The sequence below is a fragment of the Ursus arctos genome, unplaced genomic scaffold (assembly GCF_023065955.2).
Source record: "Ursus arctos isolate Adak ecotype North America unplaced genomic scaffold, UrsArc2.0 scaffold_28, whole genome shotgun sequence".
NCBI classification, from domain to species: domain Eukaryota; kingdom Metazoa; phylum Chordata; class Mammalia; order Carnivora; family Ursidae; genus Ursus; species Ursus arctos.
Window position 1 is genome coordinate 6,363,397 of NW_026622963.1, and position 15,815 is coordinate 6,379,211.

Genomic DNA, 15,815 nt, shown 5'->3' on the forward strand with positions numbered 1-15,815 from the left:
AGAGGCAGAGACTGACAGACGGAAATAGACAAGCAAAGACAGAGAAAGAATGAAAATACTCTAGTCCTTGGAACTAAGTCGGGAAGTCATGGCCACTGGGCTCTGTGTCCCTTCTGCTTCCACCAGACTGAGCCTTCTGTCCCCCAGCCCCATCCTTGAGGACCCGTGAGTTCAGACCCCAAGTCTCGTCCCCTCGCTTTAAACCTTACTTCTCGGCCTGGAACAGAGATTCAGCCCCTGCTTATTATTAGCCACCCACCTTCTGCCCGCTGCCCCGCACCCCTTCCAACACAGGGAAACATACACGCACGTGTGCACACACCGCACCCACAACGACGTTCGCTCGTGTTCTGTTCTGCATTTTCCAGAAGTCATTGCGAGGAGTCGTCGCAGTCCGTCCTCCAGCTCCCGGGCTGGCAGGTGTCCTCCTCGCTCCAGGCAGCAGGTGTGGGAAGGGAGAGCCATGGGGCCGCAAGCAGGGGCAGGGGGAGGAGGTCGAGGTGAGCAGCGTTCGGGGTCTGAGCTAGGACAAATCAAAAGCCACAGAAATGTACTCCATGATTTTAAACTGTGTAAAATTAACACCCAAAACATTGGACCCAAGGGTTTTTCCTTAACTCCTTAGTGCTGAGGGGTGATTTTCTCCCGGGTGTGGTACGCACGGCCAGAGAGCGCTGCCACCCCATTTCAGGCTCCCGAGTTCCTTCCAAGCCACAACCTACCTTTCTTCTTCAGAGCGAGCTGGGTGCTGCTTTGTTGAGATGTCACCCCGAACGAATGAATCAGAGGAAGGCGTTCAGTTGAGAGGACAGATCGTGACCGTTTCAGGGAATTGTCATAAGCTCAGCCCTGTGAGGAAACACTGAGAACAAACCACCAGAGGATCACCCGAAAGCAAAATACGGGCAAAAGCAAGATGCGGGCAAAAGCAAGATGCGGGGAACATTCCATGCACACTCGGAACGTCAGGGAACGTGGGGTCAAGGACAGATCGCCGCTCAGAGGTGATGTTGAGACGTGTGTGTCCCCCAGTCCAACTGCCGCAGGGACCTGCCTAAGGGAGCTGCTGCCACCTCCCTCCCGTTGGTCCTGAGCCTGTGACAGCTGCCCCGTGCACCTTACCTTTGGTCAGACGTGCAGCGCCGTCTGCAGTCGACGTGGCTCCCTCCCTGTGACAGTCTGGGGTGACGGATGAGAACGTGAGGTGTGAGTCCATGCTCTGCGGCTTGCTCTCACAGGGCTTCAGTTAAATTGGGGTCAATAGTAGTGACTCTCACAGTGCTTCTGGAGAGAATTAGGTAAGTTGATTCATATAAAGGTCTATGGGTCCAAGGTCAACTGTAGAAATAACACCAGCAGGGGGCATGTCTATTGCAAAGAATTGGCTCACACGCTTGTGTGGCTGGCTGGGTGAGTCTGAAGTTCCCGGGGCGGCCGTCAGAAGGGCAGACTGGATGCTCTGACACGAATGGAAGCTGCAGCCCACAGGTGGAATTTCTTCTCCTTCAGGGGAAGGTCAGCCCTTCTTCGACTGATTAGGTGAGGCCCACCCAGATTGTCTAGGATAATCCTTCTCCCTTAAAGTCACTGCTTTGGGACTTTAATGACATCTACCTTCATAGCAACACCCAGATTAGTGTTAGGTTGAACAGCTGGAGGCTAGCGCCATGGCCCAGTGACATAAAACTGCCCGTCTCAGCAAGGTTAGCACACTGGCTGGCTCGTGGTAACGGATCACTCAGTAATATTCGGCTATTACCGTTCGAGGACTCTAAAGCATCTACTGATAAAGTTGGCACAATGAGTCCAGCTTCTCCCCTTTCTAGGCTCCATCTCACATCGCCCAAAACATCCTCTTCCTCATTCCCAAATTTCCTTCCAGACAACGCTGAGGACTCACCCCAGGGAACCAAAAGGAAGGTTATCCTCTTGGATTCGTCCCCTCAGCAAAGACTCCCTGGGAGCACCCTGAGCCAGCCCAGGCCAGGGCCGTGCATCTAGATGAGGCATGGCTGGACTCAGCACCCCACCCTCCTCGAGGCCTCTTCTCTGGCCACGAGCTCCCCGCCGGCCCACTGTGGAAGCCAGGGCCTCCCCTATACCTGTCCTCCATGGACACCTCGCCAAGAAGGCAGAAATCCAGCCCGTGCTCTGATCTAGGCACCACTCAGAGAGGCAACTCTCCCCACACCCCTCGCAGGAGCCAAGAAGCTACTGGCATCCTGGTAGGACATTTGACCATAGACCATCTGCCCATCAGCAGGGGGGTGAGGCCCCCCAGGAGTCACGTGCCATTTACCACGGAATGTCCCGCTTCACCAGTCACAGGACACACATGTGAGTCAGTGAAGAGACCCTCTCAGCCCCTCTGAGCTATGGCCACCCCCGTTCTGGTCTGCAGGTCCTTCCAGGCACCCACTCTGGCAGCCTCTGCCCCCTCTTGCCCATTCCCAGTCCCCTCACCCTAGCTCCTCCAGTCCCCAGACAAGTGATGCTCTGTCCAGCGGCCACACTGATCCCCTCCTTCCTCCCGGCCTTAAGCCACCTTGCTCAGTGGGACGGCAGCAGAGCCCAGTTACCTAGGACTGCCGTGTCCTGGGCCCACAGCTCTCCTGCCAGTCTACCAACTACATTTGCCCTTGCCAAATCTCTGATGCCCGAGGAGGACCCCACAAGCAGCACTTTCAAGTTATATGAGCTTGGCCAAGGAAATTAACCTCTCTGAGCTTGAATTCTTCCGAGGAAAAATAGATACGATCGTAACAACCCATTTCAAGGGGTTGTCATGAGAAGCAAGTGAAATAATGGGTGCAAAGTGCCTGACACATGGTAATTAGTCCATCTCCCCCATGTCCAGCCTCCCTGGCCAGCTCTTCCTGCCCACCCTCCTTCTCCAAGCTTCTATTTATCAGGACATGAAACCCACACTTAACCCATCTGATTTCACCGCATCCCAGCTCCAGCCAAGTTCATCAACCTCAGTCCGCCATGGCATTGGGAGAAAAGGTCTGTTTGCCTTGACATCTGCTGGGGAAAAGGCTCCCTCTCATAAGTGGAACCTGGCATAACTCACAGGGTTTGTATCATTGAGTTACGATCAAAGGGAGAACGTGAAGAGTCTTATGACAAAGAACGGATTTCATGGGAGAATGAGAAGCAGGTGTAGCCTTCCCCCTCTCCCCCCACCAGCCCATGACCTCAGCAATGGGGGGGGGGGGAGTGCAGAGGACCCCAGCCTGTACTAAACTCAAGCACAGAGGAAGCACTTCGTCACCTGTCAAATGCTGTATCAACATTAGTCATTGTTATAACTTAATTCCTCCCAGCTCCTCGGAAATACAGCCCCTCAGGGAGGTGGGCGAGGGGAGGACGGGGCTTGGTCTCTCCACCTGGCCTTGGACTAGTCTGCTTCTCCTCTGGAATATGAGCACTCCAGCGAAGGAACTTCCAGATGTGGGGCCCTTAGGACCCCCACCCTTCCGGCAGCAAGGCTGACCAGAGGTATCTAAGTCCAGGCAGGTTTTGAAATTTCAGCACCATTGAGATTCAGGGCTGGGTAATTCTTTGGCTACCAGTATATACTGTAGGACGCTCAACAGCATCCCTCGCCTACCACTGCTAGTAGCACCCACTCCCCAGTTGTAACAATCACAAGTGCCTCCAGACATTGCCAAATGTCCCCTTGGGAGCAGAAGCAACCCCGGTTGAGCTCCACTGGTCTTCTCAAGGCTTAATGAGCCCACCACGCCCTGGCAACCCACTGCTCCTCAGCCTTGGCCCTCACCTGACCCAGACGGTCCACAGAGCCCAAGTGCCTACCAAGCCCAGAGCCCCTTCCGAGTCAAGCAGCTAGAGGTCTTGGGACCCTAGGACTCTGGCCACCAGCAAATGGACAGGGTCTCCGTCCTGGACTAGCCCCCATAATGTCACCTAGTTGGCCCAGGGCACTCTAAGCACATCGTGACTCCCAGCCCCTGACCAAGTTTGCTTTGGGTACCAGGGATTGGAGCAGGATGTCATGGAAACAGGATGCTGGGAAGAAAACAGAGAAGCAAGTACACGGACCACGGTACAGGAGGCACTGGCTTCCCAGAACCAACTAGATGACCACTCATTCCATCAGCTCTGTAATTTCCTGTTTTCTGCAAAGACGAGATGCTACCTTTGAAATCATTTTTAAAGCCTTTATTTAAAATAATTTATCTACCGCTAAATAGTAACTATTGAAAGCTCTATTTCCAAACTGGGATTGTTATTTCTGGCATGAATTAGATGTGTTATTTTTCAAGAATGTATTTTTGTTACCAGACGGGGCCGTTTTTATTTCATTCAAGTAAAGTAGGCATGGGTAATAAAATAAATAAATAAAAACAGAAGGGAACTGAGCAACTAGCCTTATTTTTTTTTAATCCCACCACTTTTTTAGGAAGAAAATAAATCAATCCACTCACTGTCCCTTCAGTTGCTCCCACCAAAATAATCTTCCTGTAATTACAGCAATGCAAACATACATATAAACAATATACATTTTATATATGTAGTTACACACATTTTAACCAAACTGCAATTATGCTATATCTTTTCGCTGCTGGATTTTTTTATCCCATAACACTTAACCTTTATTGGTGACCCCCTTCCTCGTCCGTGGCTCCGGAGCCTCACCGCCTCGTTCAAATACCAGCTCTGACCTCTCACAGCTGTGTGATCTTGTGAAGGTTCATAACCTCTCTGTGCCTCTGCTGGTACATATGGATAATTACAACACTGTCTACTTTATAAAATGTCGAGAGGGTTAAGTGAGGTCACATAGAGCACTCAGAAAAGTGCTTACCATGATAAATGCTCAGAAAAACATTAGTACTTATTACACAGATCTAGCTTCTTTCTCAACAGTGGGGTAGAATTCCATTACATAAATACACCATGCTCTGCGATGGGAATCTTTTACTACTGTTTGTTCTCATAAGCCACAGTACAAAGGATGTCCTTGTACGTATATCTTTACTCGTCCGTGCTACGATTTTTGGAGGATGAATTCTCAGAGGAGAGAGAGCTGTATTATTCAACAAGCACATTCTAAGTGTATACGTCTCTTGACAAATTCCCCTCAAAAAGGTCACAGGGATTTACATTCCTACCAACACTGGGTGTGTGCTCATTTCTTCAGTCTCCCCAATTCTGAAGGTTACCAATCTTTTTAATCAGATAGGCAAAAATAAAAACAATGCCACATTGTTGCTTACATTGAAATTTCCTTAGTTATTAATGAGATAGAATATCTTTTTACATTTGCTTCCTCTTTAATGGGCCATTTGCAGTGTGTGTGTGTGTGTGTGTGTGTGTGTGTGTGTACCTTTCCGGTTTACCTGTTTTTGTTGTTTCTGATTGATCTGGGGAAATACGTTCTATAGCATAGGTATTCACAGCTTTCCTGCTAGTATATGTACCAAATACTTTCTCCCCGGCTGTTATTAATGAATTTATATTTTGGTTTTTTTATGGCTTCTTCCATAGTACAGGTTTGGGGGGGTCTTTATGTTTTGCTTTTTAATTTTTAGGTGGTCCAACTTGCCAAGCGTTTTTCCTTTTGGCTTCTGCGTTTGGCGCCAGATTTAGACAGCCCTTCCTCACCCCAAGATATAGAGATAGAGATGAAGTAGGGACATGACATGTGTCCCTCTACCTGGCCTTGAGGGATGGATGGATAGATAGATACATACATACATACTTACATAGACAGACTAATTTACATGTAATCTTACATAAACATAGTCTTACACTCTTTTAATTTCTTAATATTTTATATCTAATGCACAAACCTTTAATCCATCTGGAATTTGTTATTATACACGGCATGAGGTAGGGACCCGATTTTATCCTCTTGCAAATGGATAGCCATTTGTGCCACGGTTCAAAGTGTCTTTGACCTCCAAGTGGCTCACCTGAGGGATAAGAATCTCTGGACTTGAGTCTGTCTAGCCTGGGAAGAAAAGTGGGCCGGGAAGGAAGGAGATCCCCCCCCACTCTCTGCCCCCTCCCCTTACATTTGTCATATCCAGCAACAGCAAGCATCAATGAGCCTCGTCTGCTCAGAGAGCAGGGCAAGGCGGGCAGGCTGCCGAGGGGCCATGAACACTACATCACATGAACACAGCATCACGGGAATGGTCAGAGCCTGAGCGACAGTTACCCTGGGACCACAGTAACTTACGTGCCCAGAGAAATCATTTTCCTGGAAGATGCATTTTAGGCAGCGCGGAGGCTCAGGTGACCCTTATATCATCTGGTCCCAGGTTTCTGCGGATTTACACATGCTGGCTTCCCACAATAGAAAGAAATCTAATTACCAGTGGAATAACTTACAGGTAAGGGGACCTCCAGTGTGCACTCGAACTGGCTGTAAATCGCCCAAGCTAGATCCCGAGGAAAGTGAACTGGTGCTCAACCAAGACACCTCACAGTGCAGAGAGTAAGCATCCTTCCTAACCCAGGTGTGGCCAGGCGAGCAGGTGGGCTTTAGAGGACCCAGGCTATAGAGAGCCCAGAAAATGGAAAGACCATCAGACTGGGCATCAGGATGCCTGGGTCTTCATTCTCCTACTGGCCACCAGTGTGCCGTTAGCCTCCTGCGTGACACCCTTCCTCAGTTTCCCTGTTCAAAACCACTGGTTACCATGTATGAATCCGCATCCCAGGCACATGCTGTGTGTTTTAGATACAAATCTCCAATTTTCATCACTGAAAAGGGAGAATGAGTATTTCCATTTTGCATATGTGGAATCAACATCAAAAAGTTTAAGGCAATCAGTTCAGAGTGACATTGCCAGAAAGCAGCAGAGCTAAACATCAGCGGCCCCCCTCCTGCCAAGCACAAAATGTGAGCCTTTTCCCCAGCATCCGTGTTTCCAGAACTGTGTACAGAAGCTAAAGGGTGCATGGAGGAAGGCTTTCTGGGCCTCCCACTGAGGAGGGAGGCTCCCGGGTCTTTTCTCTCCCTTGGCCTTGGCGTGGCCTTGGCCCTGGTGACTCCTGCACACAGTCTGCGGTGGCCTGGTCCACGCAGCTGCCCAGCACTCCGCACCAGGGGCTCCTGCCTCACCGGAAACCACGTCCCCCTGCAGTGAGGAAAGGGGGGAAGAAGACGCGCGTGAACACGGGCAGGGCCAGGGGTGAGCGGGGCCCGCACGCCGTGTGTCTACACACGCAAGTTCTCACACAGCCAACTGTTACATCAACTACAATGTCCTATGCACCACCTGGACCAAAAGATCTTCGTAACAATGTAAACTGAAAAAATTCGTATGGTTGTAGCCTTTAAATACCTGAAGGTCTTCCCTTAAAGACAACTCAGTTTAACTATTATTGTGCACGTCTGAGTGTTCTGTTAATGGGCTGGTCATATTTGAATAAGTATTAAAATAAATGGAGACATAGCTCATTTATTACTTTATATTTATTTCCTAACATTTTTGCCTTCACTTCAAAGAAATCTCCAAGTACATCCATTTTCACAAAACCTGACTCTATTGACAATAATCATGTAATAATTGAAATATAAAACGTGACTGTATTCAAAGAGAATAAACCATGAATGTACTTTCATTTTTAAAGTTCCTTAAACTATGTGTAAAAATTGGAAAAATTTTTTAAAAATCATATTTTGATATGATTCAGTAAAAGTTATTTCTCTTCTAAAATATTAAAAATGGCTAGAAAAATTAAAAGGCAAAATATAAATCAAAATACATATAAAATATTTTAATCAAAGGTTCTTAAATAAAGCTGAAACTTTTACATTTAATTTCTTAAAAATTTGGATATTAAATATTTTTATAAAAATAAAACAGTTTGCGACTGTTAAGAGTAATACGAATTGTTCGCTCTAGTAAAATACGCTCAGCATCCATTCGCAAGTGTTGGGAGCACGGCGTTCGTTCTTATCTCCAGAACCAGGGATGCGAGTATGAAGGGAAGCAAGAGAATGAGTGCTCGGCACTGCAGAGAAACAAGAATTTGTTCTACAAGAATCGACTGCATTCCAGCTGAGAGGAAGGATTTGACAAGGTAATTAATTTGCCTTTTCTCTTACACAAGCCCTTCCCCGGCTCCGATCCGCCCTGCTCTCGAGGAGCCGTCCGCCTCCAACATTTCTAGAAGTGTCGGGCACACGACCTTCACAGTATCGGATCCAGTTATCCCGAGCATAGACAGAGATGTGCAGGAAGGTGTCCCCGGGGTCTGGATGGTGATTGTGACAGAGCCGGTCTTTAGGGTTACGATTGTGCTGGGCCCACCCTGAGCTCCAGATCCCAAGTGTCAGAGGCAAGTGTACTTGTGTGTGTGTGTATGTGAGTGTGTGCGTGTGTGTGTGGGAGAGAGTGTGTGTGCATGTGTGTGTATGTGAGTGTGTGCGTGCGTGTATGTGAGTGTGTGCGTGTGTGAGTGTGTGCATGTGTGAGAGTGTGTGTGTGCATGTGTGTGTGAGAGAGTGTGTGTGTGCATGTGTGAGAGAGTGTGTGTGCATGTGTGTGTGTGTGAGAGAGTGTGTGCGTGTGTGTGTGAGAGAGAGTGTGCGTGTGTGTGTGTGTGTGTGTGTGTGTGTGATATTCGAGCCCTCCAAAGTATAAATCTCAGAGCAAAGGTTATTCCACGTACAGTCTCAATGTGGTGCAGGAAACAGAAGTTTGGAGGAGTCCGAGGCCCCCCAAGAGCACCCCCCGGCAGACTCCGAGGACTCAGCACACGGTCCTACTCATGGCTACGATTCATTACAGCAAAAGGATACAGAGCAAAGTCAGCAAAGAGAAAGGCGCATGGGGCCAAGTCTAGAGGAAACCAGGCACACGCTTCCAGAGTCCTCTCCCCCTTTGGAGTCACACAGGACAAGCTTAATTCCCCAGCAGGGAGTTGTGACAGCACGTGTGAAATGCTGTCTCCTGGGGAAGCTCATTAGGTGCCTGCCTGTGGCTTTTACTGGGAGAATGCGGAACGGGGTCCTGGTCACATAGGCGCCCTCTGCCTGCCACATACCAAAATTCCAGCCTCCCAGAAGGCAAGCAGGTGTTGAGTGTGAGTCACACTGTTTGGACAGGCACCGGGAGCCGCCCTTACTAGGGAATGGTGGGGACCTTGCCCACACCCACGTTGCTGGATGTCAGCGAAGGGCCAGTCTTGCAAGCAGGGCTTTCTGAGGAGAGCGGTCTCAGCAGCTAAAACTGGTCTCTATAGAAAGTAGCTGGGCTATGGAAGGCGGAGGAAGGGGAGCCCTTTTCATGCTACCCACCGTTGAATTTCATTGAAGGTGAAAGCTGGAACTGCCTGGGTAGAATAGGAGTCAGTGACCAGCTGACCGCCTTACGCGGATTAATCCGAGGGGTTGCGTGCAGTCTGAGTGGGCTCATTTCCCGTTGCATAGACGCACCGTAGCCAATTACCCCGTCTCCTAAAAGATGTTAACGAGACGACAGCATTTTATAAACCTCATATTCAAGCAAATCCAAACAATATACTGTTCAGGAAGGTCCTAGATGGTTAAACTATTTTTAAATGCAAAGGAAGTCAGGACAATTTTTACCGGAGGAGAGGAGGGGAGGAAGGCAGGGACTGGAGGCTCCCCTGGAGAGAAGCAGTCTATCAGCAATGCTCCTAAGATGGGGCTGGGTTCACAGGCTCATTGTATATATTTATGGTTCATAACTCCACATGAAGGAAGCTATGAAGCATCTGTTCTTTTACCTGGACCGAAAGATACGCAAACTAAAACAGTTTAATTGTTTAACATTTGTCTCCCATCTGGGCCATGGGAAGGTACCCTTTCTGGCTATGAACACATGTGAGATGGGCTTCTCAGTGCTGGTTATCCCCAAAGCTAAAAAACATTATCATTTCATTGACGTAGAAACCCGTGGTCATCTTAACTCAAAGGACACCAAGCTTACTATTCTTTTATTAGTGCCTGGTCCTGAGCCATCCCACCTTTCTCACTGAGGGTCTCATTTTTGTGAATCAATTAGATCCTGGGAATCAATTCACTGTTTATTACCCTGCATTTCATTGTGTATTTCAATTTGTAGGTGAATAATATTGTTTTGTTCTTAGTATACTTATTTATAGTTACATTCTATTTATGACAAGTGACCGTAAGGGAGGAAAATGTTTTCCCTTCTTCCCTTCTGCGTTCTTTGGCTGGTCTGATAACTGAATTGACATGAGGCAGATTAATAGGTGTACGTATGGGAGCCCCACAAAGACAGGAGACCCTCTCAGACAGTCAGTAACTGAGGCTTATACACCATCTAAGCTAAGCAGAAGGGGGTAGGGCTCTGGGGCTCGAAGGGGAGGATGACAAGTTACAGGAAAATGAGAAAAGCATAGCTCTCTTCCCGGTACAGGCCCTGCATCTAAAGTCTTTCGGGCCATGTAGGGGCAGGTAAAGGCTCTCCCTGACTCCGACGGGCCTTGGGCGTCTTTAGCTCGAAATAGTCCATAGGCCCGAATGGCACATTCTGGGGCAGCCTGCCCGGAATCCCATTGCAATGCTGGTTTTCTATTTATGGTACAGATGTAATGTTTCCTTTTAAAATAAGTTTATACGTGGGACGCCTGGGTGGCTCAGTCGGTGGGGTGTCTGCCTTCGGCTCAGGTCCTGATCCCCGGGTCCTGGGATGGAGCTCCGTGACCTAGGGGCTCTATGCTCACCAGGGAGTCTTCTTCTCCCTCTGCCTCTGCCCCTGTGCTTGCTCATGTCTCTCTCGCTCTCTCGCTCTCTTTCCCTCACACGCACACGCTTGCTCGCTCGCTTGCGTGCTCTTGCTCTGTCTCAAATAAATAAATAAAATATTTAAAAAATAAAATAAGTGTCGACTTATCTAAGCTAGAATCGGAGACAGGTTAAGCACAAATGGCGTAGGGATGTGGCCAAAGTCATCTGAGAAGTGAGTAAAAGCCTCAGCTCGGAAAGCACTGTCCAGCATCCAAACATCCACCAGCCAGGTTCACTTGGTGAGGCTCTGTGGGAGGCCACGGAGTGATGGGGGTGGGGGGCGCGACATGATCTTTCTCCCTGGGGAGTTTCCACCCGGAAAAGCGGCACACGCTGTTGGAGCAGATCGGGAAACAGTCACTGCTGAGCTCTCAATGCCAGTGCCCGCAGGGGGCACAGAGAAAACTGAAATACAGGACGGGCCCAGCTTGTAAGGCAAGTGTGACATTTCGAGTGGCACTGCCTTTTCAAAGCCCTTCCTAGACATTAGGCTACAACCAAGCCCAGCATTTCCAAGGGCCACGTACAGATCCAGGGGGTCCCAGTTGGCACCACTGGTTTACTGCACTGTATGTGCTTTCCTGAGGCAGGGTAACAGGTATCAGGTTTAAAAATGATAAACCAAGAGCACAGGGCAGTAGGTGACGGGGCACTGTGTGCATCAGGACTTGCCAAGAAAGACCCTACCGAGAATACTCGTCCTATCTGCCTAGGGGAACGAAGCCCCAGTTTACTAGATCTGGACTGATGGTGTTGGCATAGCACCAGTGGGGCTATGGATGGGCCCTGCTAGAACAGCCCTCGTAAGCGTGGCCCAGGAGTCGCCGCAGACAGCAATCCTCTGATGTCACAGCTGCTCCCCCCACTTTCACTCCCCCCAACGCCGACCGGCAATAGAAACGGACAAGGAAAAGCATTAAATCAAGACACTGTTGGGGACCAGGCAGAGCAGGGTGGCAGATGCCCTCTAGGGCATCCCCCCAGTCACCCAGGCCCAAGGAGATGAACACCAGGAAGGCCAGACCCTGAATGTTTATTTGGAGGCATAGAGTATTATTAGAGCCATCTCACTATTTAAGGAAATTATAGACATAGTAGGAAGAGTGAGGAAGGTCGCAATGAGAGACTTGTTCACTGAGTCCCGACTACGTGGCCCATCCAGCCCTAAGTACAGATAGGAGAGGTTACCTCAACCTTCAAGCGGCTCAGGGAGATGGAGGGGGACAGGCACATAACAGGTGACAATGCAGTAGAATGGGGCGATCGTGCTCTGTCCTAACACCATGCTCCAGGAGGGACAGAGCCCAGATAAGGGGTGGCTCACCCTGTAGATGACTCTAGGAAAAGTCTTCGTAAGTCTTAATGACTTCTGTTGCCCAGAACAGAGCCTAGCATAGAGTGGGTGCCCATCAGATATTTGCTGCAGTGCTGAATGGATAAGAAGCCTGTGACTGGCTGCATGATGGTCCCCAAAGATAGCCGTGTCCTCAAGCCTGGACCCTGTGACTATCACAGCTTTGCAGACTTGATGAAGTTCGGACTTGAGATGCAGAGATGATCCTGGACAATCCAGCTGCGCCCTAAATGCGATCCCAAGTCTCTTGTAAGACGGAGATTTGACGCACAGAGAGGAAGAGGCAATGTGACCACAGATGCGGAGAGACGGGCCACGGAGGCAAAGGAGTGACGCGACCACACGCCAAGAGGACCATCAGTCACCACCAGAAACTGGAAGAGACAGGAAAACTGTTCTCCCTGGAGGCTCCCAAGGAAGCACAGCCCTGCCGATGCCTTAGTTCGGGCCCCTAAGACTCAGTTCAGGTTTCTGGGCTCCGGAACTGTAAGAAAACAAGACTCTGTTGTTTTTTAAGCCACCGACTTTGTGTGTTGTAGGAGCCTCGGGTAATTAACACGGCCACCGCTCTGGGAAGAAATGATACAGCAGAGGGAGCGACAAAAGCTGTCTGGGAGATGCCACATAGTTTGGAGAGCCCAGGGATCCCGAGCTGAGGCCCCCTTGGATGCAAACGGCTTTGAGAAAGAGGAGTCGGGCTTGGTCGTGCGGGATGGATCGAAGATACAGAGGCCAGAGGCCGGGAACCCTGCCAAGAGGTTCTCGAGGCAGCCCGGGCATGCAAAGGGGATGAGAGCCAGGCCTCGGGGATTAGCAGTGGGAACGAGAGAAGGGGCCGGTGCAAAGAAATTTCAAAGGCAAAATTGATGGAGCTTCGTGAAAGATTGAATATAGCAGATGAAGGAGAAATTTCTTCCAGCTGTTAGAGCTGAGACGGGCAGAGAGGGAGAGACTGGAGGAAAGGGGAGACATTTCTAAATGCTGCTAATGATAGCCAGTTGGCCGCAGAACCATCCCAGTGCCGTGATTTGAGCTGCTCGAAGCGCGCTCTCCGTGGCTGGCCACCAGTGGCTGGAGGAAAATGCGATTGCCAGGAGGAAGAGTTCCTTCCAGGCTCCCTTCTGTTCTCCCCTCCGCTAAAGCCTCCCACGGCCTTGATTTTCAGAGTGGGGGTGGGCAGGAGAATGGGGTGGAGCAGACGGAGGGAAGAGAAGAGAAATGGGGGGAGAGGAGAGGAGACAACAGAGCACGGGTCAAGCACGCACAGACGTCTTCCAGCTGCCATCTCGCCAGGGGCCTGACCAGGATCCCACCCAGCCCATCGGAGTGAGATTGCAACCTTCACAGTTCCAGCCACCCTGCATCTCACTTGCGGCTACTTCCTTCCCCAAGGACCCCGGGGGCAAACAAACTTTCTCACCAGCAAAGCAAGCGGATTCTGATGCGTCTGGAGACTGCAGAGCACGGAGAAGTCAGTGGCCTGAGCAGGTCCTGGTCGTGAGGCAAACAGCTCATTGAGAATGTACTCTCCAACCCAGGACTGCCCGGAGCCTGGAGCAGGGCCCAGGAAAGACAGTGGTTGATCCCAGAAGCACATCGCAAGAGCTGTTGGCTATGGCTCGGGAGAGCATGAGTAATAAGCGAGCATTGCCCCGAGCATTCTGTCCCCACGTTCACCCCCTGGTCGCCCAGCGCCCCCTGGGGAATCCTGCAGATGGGTCAACTCACTGCACTGAGCAATTCTCCCTCCGAGAAAGCCACGGCTCTCACTCACGTCCCCCTTGGTACAGAAACTGCCAGGCCTCGGTGTCTGTCTTGGCTTGGGGGTGGGAAGCAGAGAACACCAAAATTCCTGCATTTACTTATTAGTTATTTATTGAGCCTGTCCTGTGTGTCAGGCACCTGTTAGATGCTTTGAGTCCTCAGTGAATAAGACAGGTCCAGGCCTGGTCCCCACGATGCTTATAAATATTACCAAAAATAGCTTTTAAAAAAGCCTGAGCAGAAGCTTGAATCAGAACCAAATCTCCACATTTTCCAAAAGCATTGACTGGCGAACGTGCAAATGTTCTCTGGACCAAAGCAAGGTCTCATTCCATTTGAGTCTGTCTACTTTTGGGGACTCCAACATCCTGCTGAGCAACAGGAAGGACATGGCCTGTCTCTTCGGACAAAGTCCCCAGAGAAGTGCTCCGTGATCACCGAGAAATCAATTTAATCATACCGCTTTCCAGCAGTTACCTGGCTCCTCCTGCAAGCCCCTTCCCATGTTCATCCACTCACTTGACAATGATTTATTGAGTGCCCAGCGTGTGCCAGGTGTGGACGAACGGTCCACAGCCCAGCAGGTGCACGCCATTCATCCGCTCTTCCTGTCAGCCTTGGCCAGTGGGCAGGGATCCACGGCAGCCCTGGTCAGACAGGCAGAAAGCTGAGCGTCAGCCCGCACAAGGAACTGACCCCAAAACCAAGGGCTGGCAAGGGGCGGAGCCAGACAAAATGCCCAACACCCTCGTTCCTATTCTAACACCTTCCCTCTAGGCTCCGCCCAGTTCTGTCACTGAGAACCGTCTGCCCACAGAGCCATGGCCAGGCCTTTGGCATTATCCAGCCTATTCACATCCGTCACTTTACCTGAGCCCCCTGGCAACCCCGGACGGTAAGCTTTTTCACCCCCATTTTACAGACGAGGAAATGGAGGCACGAGAAATGTCGGAATGTCTCCCAACTCACACAGCTGGTAAGTTGCCACATGGAGGCAGGAGCCCAAATCTTGAGACTTCCGTGTCTTCTTTTCTCTTCACACTGAACTGTTCCTCTCTGTTCCTGGTCTCTTGTCCTCCCACCATCCCCCCGCAAAAAAATCACAACCCAACCAAAAAAAAAAAAAATTAAGTTAAATTAAAAACAGACATGTCTTCTCCTCTCTAGAATCTGGCAGCAGGCAGCAGCCAAGCCTCCCGAGAACGCTTAGTGATTTCCAGGGGAAATCTGACCATCGCTAACGTCCAAAGATACTGTTTTCAATTAGGGAGCTGAGAGCTTTGGCTTCAGAGGCAAGGGAACAGTGGAGAATGCTCCGGCAGAGAAGGACTGACCTCTCTCAGAACCCCCTCTGTTCCCGGCTAATATGTCAAGAGCTTCTTAAATGGAACGTTATGTGTCTGGGATTTGACTGTCAGGCTCATCCTTTTGGGGTAGGGTTTAGGGTTGTTGTTTTTTTTTAATCTAAAGTTGATTGCCTCTCTCATTATCAAAGCCACCATCCATCTGGTCCCACTTTCTTAAGGGCTGCAGCAAGGAATAGAGCTGGAAATGTGTTTTTACTTGAGGTTTGAGGATTCCCTCCTCCTGCCTTGCCGGGGGTTGTTCAAGGTTTAATGTTGTCACGGCAGTACGATCTTCCAGTAGTGGGTGGCCCGGCTGTGCCATTTGAAACTAATTTACAGCTTCATCTGGGACTATCGTCACTTTAAATTAATTAACCAAAAGCACCAAAAATTATTTGAGGGAGGGAGGATGCAAGGAAGGAGGTGGGGGGAGTGTTTTCAACAGTAAGAAAGGACGCCTCAAGCTTTGCTCGATACCGCCTTTGGGTCCAAAGGGCAATCTTTCCTTTCTTTCCCACCCACCTTTTGAAATCAAAGCACACACATGCGCCATAAAAAATTCAGTGCGCTGTTTTCTGAAAGGTTTCTT

General features: G+C 49.8%; 1 long non-coding RNA gene across 1 annotated transcript; it reads right to left on the minus strand.

The window, feature by feature from the left end:
- Window positions 1-4,392: 4,392 nt before the first annotated feature.
- Window positions 4,393-13,668, minus strand: LOC113241032 (uncharacterized). The gene is made up of 3 exons (XR_003311395.4): window positions 13,537-13,668; window positions 9,284-9,442; window positions 4,393-7,115 (listed from the first exon to the last, which is right to left on the minus strand). It is a non-coding gene; the product is annotated as an uncharacterized LOC113241032 (long non-coding RNA).
- Window positions 13,669-15,815: the final 2,147 nt, after the last annotated feature.